This window comes from Schistocerca cancellata, chromosome 10 (genome assembly GCF_023864275.1).
Source record: "Schistocerca cancellata isolate TAMUIC-IGC-003103 chromosome 10, iqSchCanc2.1, whole genome shotgun sequence".
Lineage (NCBI taxonomy): Eukaryota > Metazoa > Arthropoda > Insecta > Orthoptera > Acrididae > Schistocerca > Schistocerca cancellata.
The window spans coordinates 222,093,155-222,101,729 of NC_064635.1; the positions used below are offsets into that span (position 1 = coordinate 222,093,155).

Below are 8,575 nucleotides of genomic sequence, written 5' to 3' on the forward strand. Positions count from 1 at the left end.
GTAATAAGAGAGGAAATACTCGATTTTAAGAAAAACGAAACAAAGGGCTTTCCTGATTTGATAAATGAAGATTGAATCAATGATTTATGTTTTCTCACTGATATGACGCCTCACTTAAACGAGCTGAATTCAGAACTACAGCGAAAGTCACTGTTTATTTTCCATCTGTTGACAACAATGCATGCTTTCAAAATGAAACATGCACTCTTCAAAAGCCAGTTCTTGAACGGGAACATGACCCACTTTCCCACTTGCAAAACAGTTTCTTCAGATAAACATGCTGTGCTAGGAAGAAATTTTCTCGCGACATTGATAAATTAATTGAAGAATTCGACAAGAGGTTTGCGTTGTCAAAAGAGGGGGATATCATGTTCAAGGTGGTTCAAGATTCTTTTTCTGTAATCCCAGAAGAGATACCTGTGGACTTACAACTGGAGATCATACAGAAACTCACGACGTCTCCAATTTATAAAACCAAGCCCAGAGAACGTGGTCTTCTTGATTTATATAAAAGCTGGGACAAAAGTAAAACTGATAACCTAAGAGGCGCAGCAATAAAACCATTCAGCATTTTTGGCAACACGTACATATGTCAATAAACACTTTCTGTTCCGAATTTAAGTAGAAGTCATTTCGCTCTTGTTTAACTGACGAACATTTAGAACACATACCAAAACTCCAACGTCAAATATGACTCGAGGCTTTGAAAACTTGTAGCTGACGAAATGTCACATAAAAGCTTTGTTTTAGTTTATCATTTTTTATACATTTATTGTAAGTAGTAGTTTGACATGCTATTAAGCTACTGAAACAGTCATTCCTCACTGTCATGAAATGTGTCTTTTAATAAAGATATTTTGTGAATAATGTATTTATTCTAGAGTTCAAAAATAATTTTTCTGTTTTTCCACCAAGTTTGATATATTTTTTGTTGCTGCTTATGTTATGTAGTCTACATCTACATCGTACAAGTTACTTCTATGTCATAGTTCAACGAAAATATATAATAAAATAATAATTAATAATTTGTATAATGATTAACTTTTATTAATTTTTAAGATCTTTTTTTCAACACAAATGATCAAGAAGTTTGCTGTGACCTGCACTTCGGATTCTTGTTTCGGTTTGGCCCCGGACTACTTTTGAGTTGTGCAGCCAAGCTGTTAAGCTTTCTTCAGTGAAATAAGAAACAGTCATGTAGTCTCTGGCAACAGCGTACTAAATGTTCACACTCCCCTGCTGCTGATGTTCAACCTGACTCAGCCAGAACGGGTTCTCTGCATACCAATAATCGATATTTCTTATATTCAGTTTTCCACTATTTGTAAAGGTAGCTTCATCAGCAAAGAGAATTATGACTGAAACTACACATTAAACTGGTGTAATATGCTACGGTATCTATTATTTTTCGGCTGTTACGCCATCATCAAGTACAAAGATATATATGTGGTGCAGTGAAATTTTTGTAGGATCAAAGATTTTAAACTTATGCATATACAATGTGTCTGTTTCCAAACACGGAGACTGTTAATGTTAGATTTAGGAATAAAACGAGAGAAATTATTTCTGTGAAAATGTGATGTATGATTATTTAACTAAGATAAAATATGTGACACATTAACTAACGATTTATATAAATAGTTACATCTGTTGTTAGAAGACAATGATTTAAACAATAAACATCGGTGACGTGTTTCACAGGAGTCGCTGAATCAAATAATCTTGTCCATAACAGGTCCTACATTACCAACAGACAAGTTCCACTTATGAGATTAAGCTTGTAAATGGAGTTGCTGTAATTATACTGTGGTATCATGCACTGGCATAGGTAGTCCATGTTTCCGATGCATACAAAAGGATGCTGAGGACGCAAGTTTGATATACAAGAAATTTGGTAGTCAAAGAGAGTTTGTTGTTTTTCCAAACACGTGTAGAGAGTTTGCCAAAAGTTGTCGCAGCTCTTCCAATGCGAGCATCAATTTCCTTGTCAACAGACATGTTTGATTCTATAGTAGATCCAAGATAGCAGAAGTTATCTACGACTTACAGAGTAGTGCCATCTAGTGTGATATTCGGCTTTGTGTTAGGATCCTGAACCATAATTACGGTCTTGCTGCTGTTTACACTCATCGAGAATCGGTGGCATGCGTGACTAAATCTTGATACTAGCTCTTGCCGCTCTTCTGCGGAGTTCGTAACTGCAGCATCATCAGTATACAGGAGTTCACGAGCGACTGTCTCGTAGCGCTTTGTCTTACTCTTCAGAAGACTGACATTGAAAAGCCTTCCATCTTTCCTAGTAGGCAGATGTACTCCAAAATTGCAATTCTCGAAAGCCACTTGGAGCAGACCCGAGAGGAAAATTCCAAAAAGTGTAGGTGCCAACACACAGCCTTGTCTCACGTCACAGTTCATACTGAATGGTTTAGATGTACTGCCATCGAAGATTACAGAGCCAGGCATATTGTCGTGAAAAGATCTTATTAAAGACAGCAAAGTTGGGGGACATCCAATTTTTTCCAATGTGCTGTAGTGTCCCTCCCTACTGACGGTGTCAAAGGTTTTGTTGAGGTCAACAAAAGCCACATACAATGGCACTCTGTGTTCGCGCCAAACGAGAACGTCGCCTTAATGCTTTCCACATGCGGTGCCTGAGATCCATCCTCGGAGTAACGTGGAAAGACCGAGTGACCAACGAAGCAGTGCTATCTAAAACTAACTGCAATAGTATTTCAGCTATCTCGAAGCAGAGACGACTCCGCTGGCTGGGACACGTCCACCGTATGGATCCTGACAGATTACCACGTGAGGTGATGCTCGGAGAGATCTCTATCGCCAAAAGCCCTGTAGGACGTCCTGTACTGAGGTTCAAGGACTCCTGTAAACGAGATATGGAGAGCTTTGGAATCGACACAAACAGATGGGAGGCACGGGCTAGCATGTGATCAGAGTGGCGTGATGATATATCGTCTGGAATGTCGAAGCATGATGAAGGCTTGTTAGACAGATTAAGGCAGAAAAGGCTTCGCAATACTACCACTGCTCCTGCCTCAGCAGCCAGATACACTTGTGACAGTTGCGGCAAGAGATGCCGTGCTGCCATTGGCTTGACAATCATACGAAAAAATGCAACCCATAAACACACAGACACTGCAACAATCATCTACCAAGATGCCGTGGCCAATGTAGATCATGTACTGGTATCGCCCCATTGGCATGTCAAAGTTGGCACCGTAACTGCAAGTTTCCATCAGGCGTTGACAGCAGTCGTGCATGCCTGCTGGACCACACCACCTCCAGCAGCTCCGTACCACAAGCGCCCTCTGCTGCCGCAGCCCCACAGCCTTTGCACTCATAGCGACATCGATACGCAATGCTACGCATACACCACCCTGTCGCACCTCCCACACCGCCGTTCGCATTACAGTTCGGAGAGCCTTATCCTTGTTGCTATTGTATTAGACGGACTTATTTCTTGCTTCATTATTTGGAACGAGTCTTTCTAGACTTGGAGAAATACAACTTAATTATATCTTGTGTTTACTGTGTTAACTTGTTCGCCAGTAATTTCTGCTCCTGCCCAGCTTTCCTACGACGACACTCGCCGTACCACTATGTAGCCCACCTACGCAAAATATTTTTTTAACAGTTCGAGAGAAATTATAGCAACTACAATAAAGAAAAAGAAATGGGGCATCGAGTAAGTGGGGTAATTTACAATGTAGCCTGGGTGGGTTTATGAGTAGTATTCGCAGTTAAAAGTGGCGACTAAGGGAACTGTATCTGGTTAATCAGTACTAACCTTCGGCAGATGGACATATGTTTATTAATTTCCATTATTTCAAAGTAGTTCATCGTCCTTTCTTTATGGATGTCATGTAACACTTCATCTTGCACATTGTAACTATGGCCTCCTTTATTCAGGTGGTCTGCAAAAGTAGAGTCTCCTTTTCTAAGTTCCCGACTTCTGTGGAGTCCATTCGTCGCCACTTCTAAGTGCAGATATTACTCTTAATCACATCCAGGCATGTCGTAAAACCTCTCTTACCCAAATGCCCCATTTTTTCATCTATTTCAGTTACTATAATTTTTCTTGTCCTGTTAAAACTGTTACTTCGTGTAAACACAGCTCTTTAATCCCACTACTATATGTCATCTGTTTGCAGTTTAGGACCTGTTAAAGACAAGATTATTTTGTTCAGTCACTCCCTTGGAACACGTCATCAATGTTTATTGTTCAATTTATTTTCTTCTAAGGACAACTGTAGTTACTTTTTTGTATAGTTCATTAGTTAATATATCACATATTTTATCTTAGTTAAATAATTGTACATCGCATTTTCACAGAAATAATTCCTCTCATTTTATTCCTAAATATAACATTAACAATTTTCATTCGGACACAAAGATACTTTGTAGATGCACTAGTTTAAAATCTTTGGTCGTACAAAAATTTCAATACACCACATATTTATTTTTGTACCTGATGATGGTGTTAATAGCCGAAACACGGTCTGTGAAGTAATTAATAAATATTGTCGAATATTTCCCCAGTGTTGCGGGAGTTTTCATTCATAATGTGCGAAATATTCTAGCAAGAACCGACGGAACTGTCAGTCAATGTAAAGACATTATCTGAAGAAAGAACCTACTGCCCTGATATCGCATCAGAACCGAGAGACCAAATTCCCTGTGTGTTCTGAAGTCTCCTGGAAGGAAGGAAGAAAAGGAGACTAGAGTTAAACGGCCCGTCGACATCGAGGTCATACAGACGCAGCAAAAACTCGAAATACTGCAATTGGCCGTGCCCTTTCAAAGGAAAAATCCCGGGATTTATCTGGAGCGATTTGGGGAAATAACAGATAACCTAAACCTGCATGGCCGGGGCCTGATTTAAATCGTCATCCTCCAGTGTGTTGTGACGACTGTGCCACGTCTCTCGGAAAATCTGCTGCAGAAGTGACACATTACGCGGAAGGTAGCTGTTTGCGTGCAAAACGCGAACAATGTTGGCCTGACTTATTCCATACGCACTCGCAGTTACTTTGGAGCCTAGCCCTCTATTGCTTACTGTTGCTATTTGGCAACAAACCGAAAATTCACGTGTCATGTTGAAGAAACCACTCGAATATGAATGATGATGCCGTCTGGCAAAACACACAATATCGTTGCATCGAGCTATACTGTCTTAAGCGAATTTTTTTCTGCCACTTAAAACACATATAGTACGATTTTTAAATTATGGAGAATGATGCTTATGATAGCACAGATAATGTTGCAGCGTCTCTGTAACTTAATGGTTAATAATCTCTATAGAAAAGGCAACGTCCCGACTGAGTAACTCACCATCGTCCAGCCCAAAGCACTAAAGATACAAACTTGAAATTTGCAGAGGCGTCGTTTAAAAAGGGATTTTTCGGTATTCCATTCCACGGTAGGTGAAATAGGGGATGAGGTTTTTTTCTGAAAATATGCCGCATTAAAGCAATTTGAAGCTAGACCTCCCAAAATTGGTATCTGGTTTCTTGGTCAGAAATAAAGAAATACGTGTTTCAGTATTTTTGGAAATTTAATCGCTGTGGGTGTGGAATAGTGGCTGAAAGATATTTTTTTCAAAATATGTCATTATTAAACAATTACTAAAGTATTTTTAAGGCTACATCTATGAACACTGTTATTTGGCTTCACGGCTACAATAAAAAATACGTGTTTCATTGTTTTTGAAAATTCAGTCTCTAAGGGTTTAAAATAGGTGATGTGATGTTTTATGAAAATATTTCATCATGAAAGCACTTTTAAAATTAAATCTATGAAAATCTGAATTAGGCTTCTGAGTCAGAAATAAATATTACGCATTTCACTGTTTTTGGGAATTCAACCCCTATGGGGGTGAAATACGGGGTGAGAAAATATTTCACTAGGCAAACATTTTTTTAAGCTAAAGCTACGAAAATTTGTATTTGGCTTCTCTGCTAGAAATAAAAATACGCATGCCACTGTTTTTGAAAATTCAACCCGAAAGGGGACGAAACAGAGGATGACAACTTTTAAGAAAATATTTCGTTACATTAAAAAAAATTAAAGCTAAATCTATAAAAACTATAAAAACTGTTCTCGATTAGATAAAAGGAAATATCTATTAGCGAATGAAAGTGTCTATGGACATATCTCCATAAGAACTCAAAAAGCATGATTATCAAAGTTTGGACTCCAGCTACCAAATTCGCTTTTTGAGCAGAAGTATGGTTCAAATGGTTCTGAGCACTATGGGACTTAACATCTTAGGTCATCAGTCCCCTAGAACTTAGAACTAATTAAACCTAACTAACCTAAGGACATCACACACATCCATGCCCGAGGCAGGATTCGAACCTGCGACCGTAGCAGTCCCGCGGTTCCGGACTGCAGCGCCTAGAACCGCACGACCACCGCGGCCGGCAGCAGAAGTATATTCGGAAAATACGATGGTTCTATGGCCTTAATTCGCGTGAAGAGTTTAGAAGGTGTTGCAGTTTGTGAACAAAATAAAAACTCGATTAAAGGAAAATAAAGATTCCCTAATGGCAATGACCCTAAAAAACTGAATAAATCAAAGTGTCTATGTATAGCCTCTTACTTAGTACTTTGCGTTCCAGACACTACGCCAGATACTTTTTTCATTGAAATTGGTTCCCTAAGAAAAAAAAGTTATGCAACAGAGAATTAAATGTGGGTTATGAGCAACATCTGCCGAAACAGTTGTTTCGTTCGCTCCGCTTGGGGGTTTGCTCCTTCCCTCTGCGCAGTATACAAGTGTCCTCCCATTAACATGTTTTGCACAATCTTTGAATCATCATTCTTGGTGGACACCGTCTGTCAGAATATCTTCGTGAGTACAACTGAGCTATTCTCTTCGCATTCCTTCTGTATTATGCGCAAAGAAGCACCTTATCTAGTGTATCTCGGTTTCTGAGACATTTATTTTCCAAACTCATCGGATCACGGGAACTATTAATCGCATTTTGAAGAGTGCAACGCCGTTAAATTCGTCTCTTTTAGGACTACGATACAAGCAGCAAAAATTATCATCGTAACATTCGAAAAAACGAAGGTGATACCGATATCACCATAACAAACAACCTACGAAACGAAATTTTACATCGTTTATTGAGGACTTTTTCACAACGTATCTGAGTGAAAATTAAGTAAGGATGCCTTAAACAGTTTCGGAAGTATTAGAGGAAAAACAGCTGAACTGTATCACCCTGTATACGCAAGCTATTAGAAACGGGAAACTTGTAGCGGGCGTTGGAGCATCACAACTCCAGAACGGTCTCGCATGGTATGTCCGCATCTGAGACTAGAAAAGCAGTTGGGACATGATTGGTCGTGTCTTTGTTTAAGGAATAAATACTTTCGGAAAAGGATTCTGGCTTGACCAAACACAACATGCTTCTTTTTTCCAAAAGGAATAAAAGTGTGAATCATTTAATACTCGTTATGTGATGAGTATCTCTACTAAGTTTGATAAATATCGGGCTTTTGCTTCATGGTGTAACACTTTCCATTACGTATTTTAGTAAAGTGTTCTTCGCGAGTCAAAGTGACCATGATCCCTCCACCCAGCCGCCTTGGATCCACATCTCTGTCGCAGGAAGCCAGTTCACGACACAGACGCACGTCACGTTTCCGAAAGTCTACTCCATTCATCCGACACGATTTCTGCCGAACGATATTCTAACTTAAGATATAAACGGAGTAAAGGACGTCGCTACTGCACCTTACCTTCAAAGGACTTGTAAACTACAAGCTCCGGTATGGTCTAGTGGCTAGGATACCTGGCTCTCACCCAGGAGGCTCGGGTTCGATTCCCGGTACCGGAAAAATTTTTTAAGCAACTGCTGCTACACATTTACGTAAAAACGAGAGTTCAAAGTCTTTCATAGTAGATACTGGCAAATTATGGCACAAATACAAACTTTCTACTCATATAGACTGCCGTAAGCACTGAAAGTGAACATACTGAGAGTCTGAGAAATCCCCGGTAATAATCCGCAAAGCGCCATACACTGCGCAAGCAGAACACTATCCGCTATCCATTGTTGCGAAAACAAGGGACAGAGCGTTGCAAAATCGACCAATTCGGTACGGAGAAAACCATCCGCAATCAAGGTGGTATTTTCAAAATGGTTCAAATGGCTCTGAGCACTATGGGACTCAACTGCTGTGGTCATTAGTCCCCTAGAACTTAGAACTACTTAAACCTAACTAACCTAAGGACATCACACACACCCATGCCCGAGGCAGGATTCGAACCTGCGACCGTAGCAGCAGCGCGGCTCCGGACTGGAGCGCCTAGAACCGCACGGCCACCGCGGCCGGCGGTATTTTCAAACTATCAATGGTGCAGTGGAGAATAAAAATAAAAGAACCCACGTGCTCTTTAAAAGCCCAAACTTATATAATAATAATAATAATAATAATAATAATAATAATGATATCTTGCGTTTTCGGGTGTTCTGCCGGATATCAGCGTCGTACTTGCATGATATTTCGGTGGCGTAACTTGTTACCTTCATCAGGTGCGACCTCAGAC

General features: G+C 39.9%; 1 non-coding gene across 1 annotated transcript; it reads left to right on the top strand.

The window, feature by feature from the left end:
* Positions 1 to 7,790: 7,790 nt before the first annotated feature.
* Positions 7,791 to 7,862, top strand: Trnae-cuc (transfer RNA glutamic acid (anticodon CUC)). The gene has a single exon. It is a non-coding gene; the product is annotated as a tRNA-Glu (tRNA).
* The last annotated feature ends 713 nt before the right edge of the window (positions 7,863 to 8,575 follow it).